Below are 20,705 nucleotides of genomic sequence, written 5' to 3' on the forward strand. Positions count from 1 at the left end.
TTATAGGAGCTCATTCATCAATAAAAACTTCAAAAGAAATCTGTTACTCTTCTATTGGGAAGCCAAAGAAAACTAACATAAAGACAACCCTGTTAAGAAACAAAGCTAAGGAGACCACAAGACATTCAGTTAAGGAAAATCCTGATTTCTAACAAATACCATGCAAGGAAGAAAAAAAAAAAAGATTGTTGGCAACATGAATCCTTTTAAGTTACTTCATTTTCATTGGACGGTTAAAATAAACTGTTAAACAGTTGTGTTTGTCCTGGCTCGGCCCCCTCATTAGGCTTCATGTGATGGATTTGTGATCTCGCAGTGTGTAAGGAGCTCTTCATCTATTGCAAAAACTGGTGCTGTCTTTCCACTTGTCTCAGCTGCTCGTCCACCCGTCTATCAGCACCGCAGAGACCTAATGAGCAGGATGCTGAGTCGGCAACGGAAAGCACCTACCTCCCTAAAGGTGGATACACAGAACAGGGGAAGGTAGAGATTTCATCATCTTTATTCTTACTTTATCTTTTGTGCATGTGAGCTGTGCAGCATTTGCTTCTACAACACTGGCAGAGCTGGTCCTTGAGTGTATGGGGGGTCTATTGCTGTGCTTCGCTGCCTGTACCAGCCCTGGTCCTTGCAGAGCTGCTCATGTCTCTCTCAGGACTGTTTGGAGCCACATCAGATCTCAGCGCTTGCCATTTATGTCATAGCAATCGCCCATCATTGGGGAAGCAATATTCTTCTCCTTTTTGCAAGAACTTCACATGAGTGAGGTTTTCCTAGAGTTCTTTGTAGGAACATCAGCTCAGCGATCTGCCAGATCCCGTCATGGTAAGAGCATCCCCAAACAGTGCTTTTTGAGCTCAGCAGACAGAGATTTTCTTGTTCCCACCACAGCAATCTGAGCCCCAAAGGCAATATGGGGCTCAAGCACAAGTGGTATAAAAATATCATGGTCACATCCTCAAACATCAAAGCCCAGAGGTGGGGATGCTACTTCCCAGAGATCTCTTTACCTCTCTGTCATTACTCATGCAAGCTTAAGCAGGGCAGTTTGTGTGGATTTCATCTCAATCAACACTAGTCATCTGACAGCTCAACACCTGATCTAAGCTAGCCACCCAGGCTTCTCCCTAATTTTCCAAGAAAGCAAAACACCGTCAGAGAGTAGATCTTCCAATGACCACAAGCCCAAGCTTTAGGGAGGTGAAATCACCCCTTGGTTATATGCGGAGAAGCTGGATGACCAGCTGATATGAGGTCTGTGCTTTAGAGAATCAGGGGAGAGGAAATCCACCCACAGCAGATTGCTTCTTCCAGACAAGATGTCAGCCTGCTTGGCAAGGGCAGTAAACCCCTTTTGTCTAAACAGAGTTCTCTCTAAACTTGCCCCAAAAGCTATTTTTGTTTTTCTTACAAGCTGTTTTTGGTTGGGTTGTGCTGCAGTGGAGGTAAGACCTCATTGTTTTCCTTCTGCTGTAGACTTAGACCAGGGAGTCCCAAGTGGACTGCTAGTGATGTGACTTAAAAGCAGCCCTGCAGTTGCTTCCCCAAGCTCAGGTACTCAATAAAGAAATTTGCAAAGGCTTGTTATAAGCCACCAAACTAGGGTCCCAGAAAATCTCTTTCCTCACAAAGATCTGGAAGAGTTACTTCACTTTTGTCCATCATGTGTTTTACTACAAACTGAAGCTCATGTATCCAGCTTTGCACTGATATAATTATAGTCACTGAAAAAAGGGGAGAGCCAAGTCAGTCATGTTGACCCAATTGCACCAATGAGAAACATTTTTATACATTGCTATAGCTTATATTTGGAATAGGTCTGAGCAGTGGGGACAATGATTAATAAACATGAAATGTCTCCGTACACAAACTGGATTTATTCCAATTTAACTGTACCTACTGTTAAATATAATAACTTTGTTATGAAAAGGGCAAAGAGAAGCCCTTAATTGTTGTGTCTGGTTTCAGATTAGACTCTACATAAACTTGAAGTAACAATAACAATTGTGGTCCACTTCTTATGGAGCATTTTTCACTGATTTCTCCTAAAGTGTTTTGCAGGGAAGGTCAGTAGAAAACCCCATTGTAAACATGGGAAATCTCCTGATTATTTGTTTTGGATGACTATAGAGGAAATTGCACATGCTTTCATGGAAAAAAAAATCCTCTATTATTATTATATTATTATCCTCCATCCTAAAAGGGAAGAGAAAAAAAAAAGCCTGCGGACTCTGATCGTACTTTAAATTATCTTCAAGTAAATTCCAGACAAACCAAATTAAGCCAAATGTCTCTGAATTTAATGAGAGTAAATAGTAACAGACTAAGTAAAAGCTTAAAACAGGCACCTAGCTGCTCTGTGCTCCTTGTAGCATGATAGATCTCTCGAAACCTTTGACTGAATAATTTTTTGTAGCTTATTTCAGAGATGTTTTACTTATGGCTTGAGCATCAGTAAGAAACCACAGGTCAGCTGTTAGCAAAGCAAAGCTGGACAAATCTGTATCTGTAGCTTAGATAAATTTGAGAAAATAGTTCTGTTTAGAGTGTGAAGTGCAATCATGTAGTGAAGTGTTCAAAAATACCTTTGCGTGGTAGGGTTTGGGGCTGAGCAGAGAGAGTCCAAGACAGGAGCGAGATGTGAGTCAGCCCTCTGAAGTCTCGTAGGCTGATCCTTTTCACATCCGGATATGACTTCCATTGCTGGGAAAAAAACAAACTGAGCTAAAGCTGCGAAGAGAGGGAAAAATATTAATTTTTATTAGAGATGTCTCAGAGATGTCTCATGATCTGGTGTTCGCAGGGTTTGTGCAAGCTGCAGCATCCCAGCTCTGGTGCAGAGCAAGCAACTCTCTGATGAAAGCGCTGCAGGGATAGGACTGGGAGCTGGCCCTGGAGGTGTTCTCCTGCCACTTCAGCCCTGGGGACAAGGCTGGCTGTGACCCCCCGGGGCCGGGATGAGCCGTGGGCACTTTTTACAGGGGTTCTGCCTCTCCCGCTGTCAGGACTCAGGCAAGCATTGCTGAACACTTAATTTGCAATACTCTGGCTTTGTCTGGGCAGGCATCTAGCAGGGCTTTCTTGGATTGTTCACTCAACCTTGCTCTATCAAACGCTTTTCTAAAGTCTTTAATCAAGACAGGACTAGTCATCCTCCACCCATCTGATGGCTCAGCAAATGCTGAAGACCTGGTGGCCTTTCCTTGAGTTTCCAAAGGTGTAAGCACACGGAGAGAAGCTGGAGGGTGGGAGGCCTTGGCCCCCATATATACAGATGCACTGGTGCACACGGACGGGGAATGTGTGAGCTACCCAACCCTGCCCCAGTCCAGAAAGAAAAAAGGGATTAATTTCTTTCTGCTCAGGTAGCTTTAAGAAATCACTTCTGCCCCCAAACTCACTTTTCTATCCACTATAGTGAGGGATAACAGTGAATCCCCATTCTTTTCCAGCTCTTCATTAAGATTTCCATGCTAGGACACGAGCATTAAATCTCCAAAAGAGATATGCTGCTTCTACTCTCAGCTCCTTGCTGCTTACTTTAAAAGTCGTTATCTTTCCTTCCAGTAATAAAATAAATCAATAGGGAAAGAGATTTTTCAAATGTCTAAGAAACGCAGTTCTCCTTGAGAGCATTAAGGTACGGAGGAAACACGAAGTATCAACTTTGACACACTTGACAAATATTGAAAGGGAGCTGAGGCTAAAAGGCAATTCCTTGAAGATTTTGGATCATTAAGAAACTACACGAATGGGTTGAAATCCTTGAAAGAAAACCTATCCCAGGCTTACTTGGCTGGACCGGCGCCAGGGCTGTGCATTTACCTCCCAGGCTCTCTCCCACTAACGATGTCTAAGGGAAAACCCATCCCCACTTATTTCCTAGGGATGAGAAGGATCTGTGAGCCGACGAGCCGGGGGTTCCCGTGTCCTCGTTTGCTTGTGCGTGCCATGCTTAGGGCGGCACCTGTCAACCTGTAAATCCTGGAGCACTTGGCCTCAGCGAGGGTAAGACCAGCAGCTCGGTTTTGACCCAAAAGATGACTGCGGGGAGCTGGGATGGGCTGCACAGACCTTTCCCAGGCTCAACTTCCCCACGTTTTGTTGCATTGATTGGAAAGTGCGGGGATGAAAGAGGGAGGTCAAGGTTGTACAGCGTCGTGGTCAAGTCTCTCCAGGGATGTGGTGTGTTGTAGAGGGCTGCATCTTCTGGTGATGCCCTCTGCTGTTAGATGGGTGTTTAATGTGGTGTCAGAGGTGAAGTCACCACACTTTCTGGCCTCAGTGAGAAAACTGGGGTCTCCTGGGTGGCCTGGGAAAAGCCCAGCCCCTCTCCACCAGAGCTCTTCGGCTGAGGCATCGTGCCAGGCGTAGGAGTCGGGCCCCAAGTGAAGGGCCGGACCAGGGGGTGACCTCCTGCACCACGGAAACTTCACATCCGAGCTCTCCGAGACCGCGCTGTCTTCCTGTGTCTCCACACAGCTCCTTGCACAAAGGGTCCAGTGTCCCGGGCTGCACACAACGCCCCAACAACAATTAGGTGACTCAGCTCCTCCGGCACAGACGTACGGCCCCGATGGAGAGGACCACACTCAAGGAGAGGGCATGGGGAGGTTATTGGGGAAGCGGGTTTGAGGGCGGTTTGGTGTGGGCACCCCGTGGGGCCATCCATGCGTTTGGCAATGGAGGGAAGGAGGAGGAGGGTGCTGGGGCTGAGCTTTCACAGGGTGGCTGCAAGGCGTCGCATGGGATCGGGCTGCCTCTGTCCTGGCATCCAGGCTTTAACTCTCATTTCCAGCTAGTTTACTAGAAATAGTCTCCATAGCCCTCAGGATGAAATATCCCAGGCTGGCGAGCTAACGGCTTGTGCTCGCTGCAATCTGCGAGCTCTGAATTTCACAGCTGCGGTGAGACAGTATTTAAAATCTCAGAGACAGAAATGGCCCTCTGTAAAGCAGAAATTATAAGTTTTGGCCCTGTCTCTAACCTTTGGAGAGCTGCCCAGCTTCTGACAGCCTGTGATGATGTCTCTGTGGAGGAAATCCTACGCTGAAGAAAAGCATGTTGCTTTCTCCCAAAGTTATATCCTTTCTTTTATTCGGCCACCAGAAAGGACACTCTGTCATCTTGACAGATCTTAAATATTCCCTCCTAATTTTAAGGGAGGAAGATATGGGGACAAAATTAATTTTTTTTTTCTATTTTTTTTTCAGGAGTCTTATTTATGGCTGAGGATATAAGGGATTTGAATGGAAATAACAATTAAACTCAAGAAAAAATTCACACCACAGGTCACTGCAATCCCAACTTTTCCCCTTATGAACTCAAGCCGAGGAGGTTTTCTTCCCCTTTGTGATTTAGGCTTTGCTAAACTTCTCTGAAAATAGTTCATATATCACAAAGAAGAATTTCCATGGGGAACATAAATACATCCGTGGAAAGAAGGGAAAATTTTTCCTTGTCTCTGGGAATGGATGAGAAAGAAAGACAGTTGACGCCAAATATTAATGATGAGTGGAGGAATCCATCCAAAGAAATGACCTGTGGAGAATACTTAAACTATCCTAAAGTCACAGACATATAAAAATCTGGTGCGGAACAATGATTTTTCCACTAATATCGGCTTGGAGTCAAGAAATATTTAAGCACATGCTTAAGTCAGTCCCTGTTCAGGATAGCCCTTCAGTGAATTGCTGAAGTTAACTTCAGCTTTATTGATGTGTTTTTCAGCTTGGTGGATATCAGTTGGAGTTAAGCATGCCTAGAATTGCTTAAGAACTGTCTGGCAGGGAGATGCTTTCTTCTGCTGGGACCATGTTAGAGGGTTTTCAGTTTCTTTGCTTCAGAAAGAGTTTGTATTAAATTCCTCGTAGAGGGGACAGCGTTGAGGACAGTCAGGGCTGTATGCATATGGATATATATGGCCATGTGCACACCTGCAGATGTGCTGCTCTTCACAGGCTTCTCGCTTACATCCTGTGGGTGTCCCTCCCAGCGACGGAGGGATGTTAATAGCCGGTCCTGTGTGGCAAATATCCCTGCAAAATTGCATCCTGGTCTTGTGGTGCCTTCACAGGCAGGCGGGCCTGCAGCCTCCCAAGCAGCTCAGTGGGGCAGGGAAGCATTCCTGCCTTCCTTCGAGGGATGGAAAGCAGAGACACCGCTGTGCTGACCACGCACAGGCATGTTCAGGCAGACCTGAGTCTTCATCCCACTGCCTGCACGCAGCTGGTGGGGCAGCTGCCATGGGTGCTGTGTGCTCAGAGGGCCACGACCTGCTCCTGAGCACCTCTGCCAAGGTTCACGCTTGATCCCGTGTTTTGTGCCCCTTCTCCTCCTCCCTTGTGATGGGGAGGAGGTGGTGAGTGAATGCAGGCGGTGTTCTTCGCTTTGGTGGGGTTGCAAGGGCTGGGGATTTTCTCCTCACCGAGCTTTGAAGCATGGCAGGAGGAGCTGGGGCTCATCTCATCCAGGACTCAAGAACCTCAGCAGCTTTTCTCTGGGGAGAAAAAGCCCTTAAACTCCTTGGAAGACAGCTGTAGATGTTAGCACCTCACTGCCTCGTATTGCGTGAGGTCAGGCTGATGATGGGCTGGGGCTAGGTGTCGGCCACAAGGACATCAGCTCTGCGTGCTGTCATGCAGCGCCAGAATTACAAAGCAAAACACGCAAGCCTTCCTCAAGTGGTTGGATTTGACATAGCTGGATGAGCAGTTTAATTGGGTTATTAACACATCTCCACACTGACATCAAGAGCATTAAGCACTGTGTAAACAGACCGGGGCCAAAAGCTCTGCCAAGGTGCTGGAGGTGGGGTGGGAACACTGCTCTCTTTGCAGCTCGGGCGTCACCTGGCTCCAGGCAGGGAGGTGTTAGGAAGGCAGGAGGTGAAACTACATCTCCTTTTGGAGCAGGGAGAGGTTTAAGAAGAAGGCAGGCAGGGTAGGGTCTGCACAAGCCTCACCTGACCTTCCACCATCTGCAGAGCATCCTGGGTGCTGTGCTGAGCCATCCTAAAATAGTACAGAGACCAAGTTCCTACCGTAGCCCTCTCTGCTTTCATCCCCATGTGGGCAGCATGGTCCCAAGGCAGCAGTTCCTCCAGCACATCTGCTGTGACCAGCATCAGCATTTGTGCAAAGCTCCCCAGCACCGCGCCACCTGCGCGCAGGGACGCGGCTGTGGCTCTGCAAACCTGCACCCCATGTCCCGGGGCAGCGGGAGGATTAGCGAGGAGCTTCAAAGCGTTGTGTAATTGCACTTTCACTCAACTCGCATGGCTTTGTTTTCTTAATTTTAAAAGAAATGTCAGGCCAGCCTCCAGGGACAGGCGAAAGGATCCCTCTCTTGGTGACAGCGGGTAAAACAGAGGCTGCACGTTCTTGCCCTCGGACTGGGGTGGCTGGGTCCGGGCTGAGCTGGTGCCGGGAGAGTGAGGGCAGATAAATCAGCTCTGGATTCGGCCCCTTTGGATGTTTGGATCTGAGTGACAGAAGCCTGGCACAGGGCACTCTCTCAGGAGGCCCCACCAGCAGCTGAAGGGACAGTGCCCACCTCTCCTCCTCCCTGCCTTACCCTAAAGGGATGTTGGAGGTTATAAACTTGTCCCTTCCAGGAAAGCAGTATGCTAGAGAAGAAATCGGAGGCGGGCAATGAATTCCCCTGGCTGCTATCTCATGGCATACCAGCAGTGTCTGCGTTACAAGATTTACTTCCCGGTGAAGCTGTAACCTCGCTCTCCTCTGTAGCGATAAGCTCTCCCAGGGGCAGAGCATGCTGGTGCTGTCATAAACTTTTATGAGTATGCGTCTCAGCCTTCCTGCATAACACAGATCAGATCATGGGATCCCTGATTTTGCTCATATGTGGCAGGATTCACTTTTTTTTTTTTTTTTTTCTGCAAGCTCTGACATGGAAAACAAATCAACCACCTTTGAGGAGGCTTCAGTCTGCTCTCCAAAAGGTGCAGATTGTGCTGAAAATGCTGCTGGGGAAAAAAAACTTTTATTTTCACACCGCTCCTAGAGAGGAAAACTATACGGATCGTTAAGCCAAGTTCTCTCCAAGCACAGTCACTTGCTTTCATTTGATCTTTTTCCTAAACAAATCACCCCTATCTTAAACTTTCCATGTTTTTTCCCCTCTTCAGCACCATGAGAAGGCTCTGACAGCTAGAAATCATCCTCTAACTTCCTTCCATTTATGATAGGGCATCTGCTAATGAGATACTGGCTCTGGGGATGTTCTCTTTTCCTTCATTTAATCAATCTTCTTTCTGGCAAGTGGATTTTGCAGAGAGAATGAGCTATTCACTTAGCAAAAAATGAAACTGGTGCATCACAGAAGATAAATATGGGGAACTGGTTTATCTGGTTCAAAAGTATGTTCTGATTGTCCTCTGCGTCTGTTCCTGGTGAAGAGCAAACTGTCTTCCCTGACGGCGCTCTGGGCTCTGCTCGTAGTGCTCCTAATCTTGCTTGTGACTCAGAAGTTCAGAAATTGAAGGGAAAAAAATGCCCTAGAAAAACAAAGGGATGTTTTGAATGTTGAATCCTCTTGGTGGAATGCCAGCTGGAGGTGCTGGGTGAAGGTATGTGATAAGCACACTGCCTTGCTCGTCCCCAGATCATTTACTCGTTCCCAGTACATCAGGTTGCTTCTGGTGAACTTAAAGCTTTCTGTCTTTAGAAATGCCACAAAATCTTCTCACCTGATAAAGGTTTCCCTTGCTAACTGGAACAAGATCCATAGGATCAAGTCACAAATTTCAGCTCTTACTTTTCACTCCTTAAGATGCTGCAATTTCAAGTCTGTTGGTGCATTAAAAGTTGTCTGTCTGCCCAGAGCATCTGTTCCAACTGTGGATCCCCAAGTAGGTGTCAGGACCCCAAACAGGCTTGTGGCATTTAAACCTTGGCTCGCAAAGCCCATGGGAAGCTCAGCTCTGAGGTGGGACCATAAGGGTGCTGAAAAGTGTGCTCGTCACTGAAAGTCTTCAGAAGTTGTCACAGGAAAATCTGAGTTTAGATTTGCTAGTTTCTGTCTTCTCATATATTCTTTTGTATTTCCCTTTCTCTCGTCCCATATACTTGCTCCCTTTCTCAGCCCTCATCCTAATAAATTAGATTATCACTCTCTATGGATTCTTTCATCCTACAGAGCTGCAGCAGAAGCTGAAATGTAGTCCAAATCAGAGGGTTGTGATCTTTTTAAAGACAAAGGGAGGGGAAATCATTTGGTTCTCATTCTTTAGAAGACTCTTGCTTTAAGAAGTCATAGGTTATATATTTTCCCAATTTCTCCATTTACATGGGAATGGCAGCAGACCAAACATTACTCTGAAAGCCAGCAGAAGCTTTCTTAACATTCAGATTCTGACCAAAAGGGAAAAAAATAAAAAGCCCTTTCCCCTCCTTGTTTTTCTGGCCAGCCCTTGTTCATGACATTTGGGAAAAGCAAAGCAGGCGACTGGAAAACACCACCCGTGGTTGCTACCACACAGCCTCTGCTCTCAGGGTTGGATGCTTTCTTTCCCCACATCCCGGGCTCCCATCCGCCGTGGGGGAGCTGCAGAAAAGCCATGCAGAGGGCATAGGGCTGGACAGAAGTGCTGCCCCATCAGCCCCGACCAAACGGAGGCTCAGGTCAGGGAATGAACATGCTGGTTTGGGGAAATGAGCTCCTCCAAGATGCACAGCTGTGGAGTAGTCACAGTCTGTATCTGGGATGCTCTGATCCCATCTGATAAGGGAGAGGCTGTCCAAAAGCAACAGGCAAAAGCACGCTGCCAGGTCCGTGATCTAATCTGCCCAAGTAGGAACAGTGCAAAGAAGTGAAAAATGAACACGAGGAGAGGGAGAGATCCAGGAGACAGCGTGAATAAATCCTCAGTAACACAGGAGTCACCGACAGTAACAATAAACCACGAAAAAACAAAGCTCACCATTATGCGAGCGCCGATTCTGCTTTCACTTATGTCAGTGGAAATCTGGCAATTGGTTTGATGGCAGGAGGATTAGGTCGGGATGGAAAATTTGTGATCTGAACTTTTCACCTCACAAGAACCTGTTCACACTTTAAGAGCAAGCTGCGTTGAGCAGATGTGACATTCATGTGACAGCGTGACCTGTGCAGGGTCTGAGCACTGTGGCTTTGGCTAAACCTGGGTGATGGTGAACAAAATGATGAACATGCTGAATAAGGAGGAAAGCAAACAACTCAGGAAGGTTTTGGTCTCCTTTTCCCTGCATGGAAAAAAATCTTTCTTTTTTTTTTAAATTATTATTTATTATTTTTGGCTACCAAAATTTAGCAGAGCAAACCCAAAATTAACATTTTGCAGTTTTGTGTCTCCTCCTAGCTGCAGGCTCAACCAGCTTCTTGCAGCAGTGCCAAACTTACTGTTGGGGGGAAAATGGAGGATGGGGAGATGGAGGGACCCAAAAAGGTCTGATGGGAGGTGGGTGGCGGAGTTAGAAACCAAGGCTGAAAACTTGATTTCCTTAATCTGGGACAAAAGCAACCACTTTTCCTCTCAGAGGAGCATTATGAGAAACAACAGCAAATATTACAGGAAAAAAAGTTCCCCAAACCCCTCCATATCTTATTAATCTTGCCCAAGCTTGTAACCCATAAAGACTCCATTACACAGAGATTTGTGCTATTCCTAGGCTTAGGGAATATTGTAAATAACAAATAGATGTAAATGCAGAATAAATGACAATTTCTAATGACATTGACTGTTTTTCCTAGTGCTTGTATTAATTTCAGAGCTCCAATCTAACCTTGTGTGTTGTAAGAAATCTTTGTTTTTTGTGCCTACCCCACATGGGGGAAAACACACAGCTAACAACAGTGGATTAATTTTACATCTTCAACAGAGATGCTTATCCCATTTATTGAAAAGATCGTTATACTGTAGAAGGAGGCAGAAAATTGATGCGTTTAAGGCCTTTTGAAAACAAGACAGAAAACAGCAGGAGAAGAAGGGTGGAAAGTTTACACAGAAATCGTTTCTGAGAAGCTGACACTGGGAAAACGAGAAACACATTTCTTTGGTGGAGCCGGGACTTGAGGAGGACACGTTGCGAGCACACCGATTTATCTAAGCGGCAAGAAAGAAAATGATGCATTTCCTGCAAAGAACATAAAAACAAACAAGAAGTCATACTGCGACTCGAGCGAGAGGAATCAAAAAGCAACCGTGACCATAATAAATAGCGGTGAATTCCTGGTGGAGCCGGCGATGGGGAGGAAAGGACAGCTGAGTCCAATCAGCCGGGCTCGGGCTCTCGCGCCCCTCCTGTCAGGGGCTGCTACTTGATGTCTCTTATCATCTGCATCGCCCCATCGAGACGAGCCGTGTTCTTAATGAGCTGATATACGAGACAGTGATAGCTGCAGCTTAAAGCTAATATTGTACCTTCGGAGGCACGATTTTTCAAAATGAACAAATGGTCTGTGAAGCTGGTGGTGACTTGGAGTAACGGATGAGATGTCTGGAGGTGGATTTTTTTTTAGGTGTAAGTGTAGAAATGGCATATTTTTAAATGAGCTCTGATGGGAGCGGGAGGTTCGCTGCAGACCTCATGCAGATGGGCTGACCTGGTGTCCCTGCTGGTTTCCAAGCCCGGCATTGTGACAAGCATCACTGGGATGAGTGACATAGCTGGGGGCATGTCTCACTACAGCTGCTTGCTTGGAAAGCTGTATGGGGACAGGGGTGCCAGGAGGGCTTCCCTGTGGAATGGGTACCACCAGTCATCCTTCAGCTCATCTGCTACGTGAAATCACCCATCAGCCTTCAAAAGACCCAGGTCTTCTTTACTTTTGTGCAGAAATAAGTATCTGTCTCGGGTGGGCTCACTTCAGGTGTCCATTTCCTTCCTAGATCTCCCCAGCCCAAGAATGGGCATCTCCACCAGACCAGAGCAGCCTTCCCAAACTGGAAGTCCCTGGAGAAAATCTGCAGCTTAACTCTTCTGGAGCCCTCTCTTCTGAGCTTATGGACACTGAAACTTCTCCCATACTGTCCTAAGACAGAGCTTTGTGGGTGAAGAATTCCAGGTGAATATTTCTCTGAGAATCTTGTGAAGCTTCACTCAGGTGGCACTGCAAACATACATGATGATTTTCAAGCCAGGGGAAAGTAGTCCTCCAAATTCCATTTCTTGAATAATCTGCAAATATCCCAAGGGAAGACTTTCTGGAGGCACAAGGGATGAATCAGATGCCTCTGAAGTCCAGCAGGAGCTATGTGCCAACCTCTCTGTGTATTTACAAATCTCCCCGTGCAAGCTAAAAGGCTTCTGCAAGGCAGTCACAATGCAGAGCCTGCTCAAGAGGCACAGCGTCGTGGACACAGTTAATTTCCTTCCAATCCACAAAATGATTATAGCATTGGGTTTGAACAGCGTTAAGAAAATGGTGCAAAGGATACAACAAAAGCTGCAGCTATCCTGAAGGGAATTCGATGTAATGATATTCAGGCCGACATAATCAACAGAATCTCTGAACTGTTCAAGTTTCAGCCAGCACTGGCAATTAAGAAATCTTACCAAGAAATGTAACTTAACTCCTTATTAGCACTTGGATCTCTATCAGGAACACTACAAAAAATAGAAAAAAAATAAAAATAAAATCCGAGAACGTTTTTCAAATTAGCAGCCTTGAGGGCAATATAGCATAAGTCCAGGCAGAGCGAATTGAATGGGAATAGTTAATTCAGTTCTAGGAAACTTAAGAATCCCTCCTCTCCTCATCAGCAGTAACTTGCTTGTTAAAGGGAGACAAATGAAAATGTTAATCAGCAAAGATGCTCACTGGGGGATTGCTGGGAAGGAATCGCTCCGAGCCGGCAGCCCTGCTGAGGTTTGTGTGTGTAACCCCTCCGCCGAGGGGCGTGTAACCACCTCTCCCCAAAATGCCCGGTGAGAGACCTGTCTAGCAGGGAGGGTTTGCCCAGAATTGTGACCAGAGCTCACAGGGTTGACAGTGGTCTGAAACTGGTTTTACTGCTGTGTTACTGATCCAGCTCTTGGTAAGGACAGGGGAGCGTTCCCATTGTGAGATCCGGATCCAATGCTGGGTCCTTGGTTGGGTTTCAACGTGTCCTTCACACGTTATGCATCTCTGGGAAGGGGAGGCACATGGCCAGGTAAGCAAGTCTAAGGATTGCAGGACATTTAATTTTTTTTTTTTTTTTTAACAGAAGAAACAGCTCTGGCTAGTTATATGGACCTCAGATTTAAAAATAGCTGGGTTCCTTCCTGTCTGAGGTAGAGAAAGATATAAGCTTGATTTATTGGCTGTCCAGTGGACTTTATATTCAATTTCCTCTTGTCACATTCCTATCAAGGAACTGCATGAGTGTAGCAGAGACAGGGTGAGCCTTTATAGAATAAATACATTCATTTATGTGATGAATACCTATATTCACATGAATAAAAGTCCCTCTTCAAACACTCAAACAAATAAATACTGGCTAAATATTGTTAGCAGAGAAAAAGAAAAAAAAAAGACATGAAGAAAAGCCATTGCACAAATTTGAATTCTGTTGCAGTTTACAGTTAGCAAGAGTTTGTGAATACACTTCCCTAGGGATGCATAAATGGGATGAACAGAAATGAATTTCCTGCCTCATCCATGCAATGAGGTTTGATAAACCTCTGCTGGGCTGAAAAATTGGGAGTTTCCAAGGAAAAACACACTGGAAAACTGCACATCAAACAAGAAAAAATAAGAGTGAGAAGAATTGAAACACATTTAAGATTATGAAAAGGGGTTTAATTAGTGTCTGAGTTTTGTCTGATGCCTGGTGATGTAAATCAGTGAAATCAGTGGGGTGGCACCAAAGCTAAGCTCTGGATGTGGCCCTGCACAAAGCTCATTGCTATGGTCAGTCCAGGGTGCCAAAAAGTATTCAGCTTGATTGGTTATGGTGAATTCAAAAATACTTTCCCCCTGTTGTATTAAGTATAACTAAAGCATTCATTTAGATTGCATATTCTCCTGTACAAGTATGTTATTTTAATTTCCCCCAAGAGCTAAAAAAAGAATCTTTTTTTTTTCTTTTTTTCCCAATTTGATATACATAATGTAGGCTGGCAGTATTAGTCTAAGTGTTTTCTATTCATGGTTTTCTGAAACGTTATAGTAGAAGTCTTTGAAATCAACACCCTTCTTTTATCATATATTACTTCCTCCCCTGGAACTGTTTCCGTCTCTGTGCAGTGATCCCACTAGACTTTTAACTTTCATATGAAAAAAAAAAAAGAAGTGATAAAAATGTATCGATGTTTGAACACCATCCAAACAGTCAACTTCAAAAACAACACACAGTCACACAGACACACACATCAAATTCTGTGAATGGAAAATAGGAACTGAATTTACTGGGAGTGGGAAAAGCTTTGGGAAAGCTAGCTGCTACGTTTTATGGACTATCTATTGACTTTGGTATACCCATACCACCAGTGTTTGTAACAGCATTTAAAACAAATTTCCAAGAGTGGGCATGGGTTTATGCAAACCACAAGTGACACAAGTGACTTGCAGGCTGGGTGATGTCTGCAGAACTGTTTATTCTTGCAGCAGTCAAGGAGCACAGGACGGCTGCGGTTCTAGCTGCAAACTTAAGAGGTGGTATCAAGGAGTTTAAAATAGATGTGGTAGGCTTAGCTATCACACACAGTTTAAAAAATGAAAAGGTGACCTTACGTTTTTTTTTTTTTTTTTTTTTTTTTTTTTTTTTGTGGCGTTCAAAGTGCTACCTTGGAATAAGCTTTATCAAATTCTTCTTTTCAGCCCCCACCCAGGTGAGTATTTCAGCAGACTGGAATATTCTCTTCCACCAGCATTTTCCACTTTCATGAGATAGCTGCTTTAATAATAACAGTAATGTTGTAATGCCAAAGGCATCAATCTGGTATCAGTCAGTTTCTCAGCCAGCCTTCTGCGCATCCTAAAGACTGGGGTCAAATGTTTGGGAAATAATGAAAGCTCCCAGGCAGTAGGGATGGAGAGGAGGAAGGCAAAAGACTTATGATGCCTGAACTGAATTATCCTATTATATATTATTACTGGAGCGCACAGCTTTATGTTTGGTATGTACATCTGAAATGAGAGTAGCAGAGACATGAATAGTCCTGAGCTGGAGAGCCAAGATTTCCAGGCCACATTACTGCTGTAGAGCTGACCCCAGAGAGAACCCAAGGCATGTCTGAGTCCCACCTTAACCCTCTGCATCCAGAATTCACCAATTTATGAATGCCAAAGTTTCCTTTTCATCTGGTGGAGCATTTCTGGTCAGTGCTGGTGTTCTGCAGTTTCCATGGGACACCAAGCCTGGACAGTAGGTTACACTCAACCTAGTTCTGTCCTAATATAACCATATGAATTTTTATTTGATGCCACAATGCCTACATCAATATGCCATTCACACTGAGACTAGTTGGCCAGGTAAATCCCATGATGCTGCTTCTGTTCCTTGACTGGAACTGCATCCAAATGTCATCTGGTTAATTTAACACACGCCTTTCATGCATGCAACATCCACACCTGCAACAAAAATCACGCAAACACTTTTGGTTGATAATTTAGAGAAAACCTAAGAACCTTAGATGTGATTTTCATTAAATCAAACAAAATGCCAGTGGTTGACATAATGAAGGGTGTTTGATTTGGCTTCTTGAAGCAATGAAACAGCTATGCGCAGAAAAGTGGTTGCAGCTTTTGTCCTAACAAATATGAAGCATCATTATTCTCTACCAGCTCAGTACCAATCTTTTTCTGTTAAAATCATTCAAACATTTCTTATTTTTTAGCTTCTTGTTTCTTGGTACTGCAAAACAAAAGAAATGTTTGACAGGTATTAATTTTGAAAACAAATGGGTGTATTTCCAGATCAGCTGCTGACGAGAAAGGAGGGAAAGAGAAAATTACAGGTTGTTTTAATTGACAAACTGGGAATTTTATAAACAAAATGCACACACGTATCATTTATAATCATGATCCAGGCCAGAGCAATAATTATGATAAATCCTTGTCAACCCCACTAAGAAGTCTTTCATGAAGTAGTAGGAAATTAATTCACATTCTAGACAATGGTTCAATAAAATGCTTTCCAGCTTCTCTGGCATATGGAATTCCACATGGGCTGCAATCAGATGTTCCCCAAATCACACTTTTTCTATTGCTTAACTCCTTGACAGTTTAACATAAACAAACACTGAATTCATTAAGTTGCATTTTTAAGCTTTCTAATTAACTGAAACAGCTGAAGTTTAAATCTTCAAACATATGTTTAAAGCGTTAATTTTCAAGACATAAACCACTGTAAACCTGCAGATTATTAACATTTGAGGTGTTCAGCAGAGTACCTTTCCTTGTGTTTGTTCTTCATGGTTCTGCAAAATGTAGACTTTTCAGTGTTTTAATGTAAAGTAATTAACAAAACAAAATCACCTCATTTTTATAATGAAAAACATTACTGTCTTGATTTGGAAATAGAACCTTTTTGATTATGAGCTCCAGGATTATTCACGTCCAGTTCTATGATGCTGTCTTTCTTTTTGATGAAATATCATGTGGTTCCATCAATAGCCTGTTGTTAACCACTGTTAAGTACTATTTTCTGATGACATGCGCATCCCTGCTCTTGCACCCACATATTCTGGGTGCAGTCTTGACCTCAGAGAAGGGGTTGTGGTTCTTTTATCCATCAAAGTCTTTTCACTTTGCCATGACAGAGAAACATGCTTCTGGAAGGGACTAGGCTTTAATCCTTCTGTAGTCTTTAATATGTTCTATTAAAGAGAAAGGATTGGGTAGGTCAGGAAACTGGTAATATGGCCTTATCCTTTGGATTTGTACGATCCTAGTGAGACCACAAAATTTTGTGAGACCACAAAAATGATGTGAACACCATAGACATAGACCAGCTCCAACAGTGCTTTTTAGATTCAACAATTCTGAGCTTGAGATAGACACCTTTTAATTCTTAAATGAAAGTAGCAAGGCAATGGCAACCCTTTAAATTGGGGCACATAAAACATCTATTTGACCTGAGGGTCACACGGCCATGGCATTGTGACAAAGATGTATACTAGAGCTAATAATAGGGCAAAAGTCCTTTTAGCTCTTCTTGTCCCACCAGTAATTAGTACGACGGAGACCATTTGTAAGAAATCTGCGATGACCCTCTACTACTTTGAAAGGCATTGAACAAAGCGTTGGTGGAACTCGGTTTGCACCAACAGACTGTTGTCCACATCTTTTCTCACATGAGATAATGAATCTGACCCGGGCACCAGGTGCCTCGTCCTGCTGACGGGTCTACGTGTGAATTGTGAAGAGAGGAGGAAATGATGGGAAGTGAAGTGCCATCAGCAAAACTTTCATGTGGGCTTTGTTCCCAGGAAACCACTTCCTCTGTTTGTACGGGGATGGGACTGCATGGGGACTCGCGCTCTCAGCTAATTTAGCCAAGCCAGAAAAGCCATGGCACCCCACTAAAATTAAATGAGGTATTTCTTTTCTTATTTGTTTATATGGATTCTGCTGTCATAGAGTTTTTGTTTCATGGGAATTTTCATCCTCTTACTTTTCTTTCTGAACTTTTTTTTTTTTTTTCACTTCTATCAAAACTGATTACAATGAAGTAAATTCTCATGAGTTTGTTTGGATTAGAGAAAAAATGTGGACTCTTGTGAACAGGGAACCAACACATAGATTCCGTCAGGAAGGAGTGTAGTAGCAGACTTTTTATTAAAACTTGGCTAAATGACATGGCTCATTAGTCAGCACCGACCTCACTGAACCTTTACCTGCTGAGGATGGGGCACAAACCAAAGTCGAACAACCACAGTAGCTCCCTGGCAAGATGAGAACCTGTGTTCAGGTAAAAATATGCCTGTATTAATGTACATTAACATCGAGTAGTGGAGGGAACCGTGAGCTGTGTTCATCATGCTGAGCAGCTCTGTGGCTTGTTTTTCCCTTGGCCAACTGCCTCTCCGTGCCTCCAAGGACACTGATAACAGAGAGGCTCCATTTGGTATAATCCGATTATCACCATTCAGCTTCTTCAGGAGGGCACATCCTGCTGATACAAAACTCTTTAACAAGCACACACCAGCATGATGCTACAGGGGAAAAAATTGACTATCACCACATTGTGATGACACAAGGACCACCAAAGCCAAAGGGAAAAAAAAAACAATTATTGGCTTTATTTTCTATGTGTAGGCAATAGCACAGTGAAGACTCCAAGTGTATGCTTAACTCCAAGCCTGGGAGTGGTTTCATTGAAATTTAGAGGTTAAACTTGTTTTTTTTTTGTTAAACTTTTGCATCTGCCTACAGGTTTTGCTAGGTCAGCACTTCTTGCCACTTGAGAGGCAATGATACTTGTGCACAACAGAGTAGCAAATGGAGGCTAGGGTGAGCTGGATCCAAGCAGTGGATCACTATTTGGTGTGCAATTAATTACTATTAATAAATTCTCCATTGTGGAGAAACCCTTAGCAAAAGACCTCTATCATTCCAAAACATCTGCAATGGAAAATGTATGGGCAGCAAGGTTTTAAGTGGATTCTCAGGCTACAGGGAGGTTCTTATGAAACCCTCATGATTAAAAAATAATGAAGTAAAAGTTGTTTAAATACATGAAAACATTGCTCATTATTATAAAAATCCTCCAAAGCAGGGGAAGGTTCCATTTTTTTCTGAATGAAAAGAGAAACATTTTTATGGATGACCCTTCCAGAAGCCTTGGTTTAGTTCTCACCACCACCCACAAATAATGCAGTTTTAAACGAGTAAAATTCCTCGTTTCTCCCCCCACAGAAGTGTCTGTAAAAGCTTTGTGTTGCCTCAGCCTACAGCACCTCTGTGACTAGAGCAGTTGCAGGGGTCATCTTGGGGACTGCTGGGTCCCCAAGTTTTCAGTGGATTCCCAGGGCATAGAGCTGGTGGGCTGTTGTTCCTTTGGTGTCCCTGAACCAGAAACTGGAGGAGGCTGTGGGAGGAGAAGGAGGAAGACGAATGTCATTTAATGGGTCGATTAGCAATGAATTTGTAAAAAAAAAAAAAAAAAAATTATGTACAGCTTTCATCTGTGGCCATCATCTGTAAATCACAGAACCACAGACTGATTGAGGTGTCAAGGGACATCTGGAGGTCATCTGGTGCAACCTCCCTGCTCAGGTAGGACCACCAGGTTACTCAGGACCATGTCCAGATAGCTTTTGAATATTTTTGAATATTTTCAATATCTCAAAGGAGGGAGACTCATACTAGCTGATAATGCTCCCACATACATCAGGAAGATGAATAAGAGAAATAACCCTTAACTGCATCAGGAAACTTACAAACAAGAGGCCTGGGTAATGTTCTCCCACAAGTCTTGCATCCTGAGATGCATCCAGAAATGTGCAGAGCTGGTGCATGGAAGGGTTTGGAGCCACCGTGGTACTACTGAGGGCTGGGAGCTGAAGGGCTTTCATGCTGAGCCAGGCCCCAGGGTGATGGTGTGTCTCAGCACAAAAGAGCCTGAGGTGGAAAAGTGGGTTGTGGTGCTGCAATGTCACCTGCCAGCTTGCAAAGAGCAAAACCGAGCCATGCTACATCCCAGAGCTGAAGGCAGGGGGAGGTTAGTCACCCACGACTGGAGCATCCCAGATAAACACATCTATGCTTTTTGTTCCTCCATTTGTTGGCTGTTCTCTGTCCAGATGACCAGGCTGGAATAACCTCTCTGGAGCTGGTCATGCTCGGGGTTTGGTTTGGGGTTAGAAGTGAGACCTTAAGTCAGTCAGCTGCTGTTGGAAAAATCCAGGCTAGCAAAGATGTGGGCAAATTGCGAGAGCCACCACAGCACTCTTCAGCCCAGGGGGCTGGGGAAGGTAATGTGGAAGGAAAGGCCAGTGTCTGAGGTTGTGTCCAAGCACAGCACATGGCAAACCAGCAGCTTAACTCTCTGCTCTCCTGCCCTGTACCACCCTTCCTCCTCCTGTTCCTTGCTGGAGATGCATCTCAGCAAGAGACCAGAGAATTAACTGCCAACTGTTCATCTTACCAGACAGTTTTAATCTCTTTTTCTGTTCAGGATTATTGCCAGGCCAATTACTTCTCAAACTACATTTAATTAAACTCATTTGCAAACTGCTCCTTCAGGTATTTTGCTGAGCAGCCCAATTGCAGATAAACAAGCGTGGTGGAGCTGGTTGCTTCCCCCCACTGGATGAATACGGGGCAGTTCTAGTGTCAATGCAGGATTTTATTTCCCTGATAATGTGCTGATGCAATGTAGAAATATTTTCTCTAGCAAAGTCCAAAGCAAAGTAGTTGATGGAGAGAGCAGAGTGGCCCTGGAAACCAAAGGTGATGGTGGTACTGGTGTCAAGGGAAGATTTGTGATGCAAAAAGCTTCCTGCTCCAGATGCCACAAGGGCTCCAGCATTGTCATCCCACCCCAATCCCAGCACCGTTTCCCTTTTTTCTTCACTGCCACATGGAAGAAGTGCTCCTCATCCTTGGGACAGCAAAATTTGGTTTTCCTCCACTGCTGGGGAGCCCTGAGCTGGCTGGAGAAGGCTGTGGGCTGTTGAGCATCCACTGGGACCACTCTGTGGAGTGAGACAGTCTCATTCCTTATTTTCCACAGTGTGCTCAGTGATTGTTTAGTCTGGTACTGCTGTTCAGAG

This window comes from Cygnus olor, chromosome 12, assembly GCF_009769625.2.
Source record: "Cygnus olor isolate bCygOlo1 chromosome 12, bCygOlo1.pri.v2, whole genome shotgun sequence".
NCBI lineage: Eukaryota > Metazoa > Chordata > Aves > Anseriformes > Anatidae > Cygnus > Cygnus olor.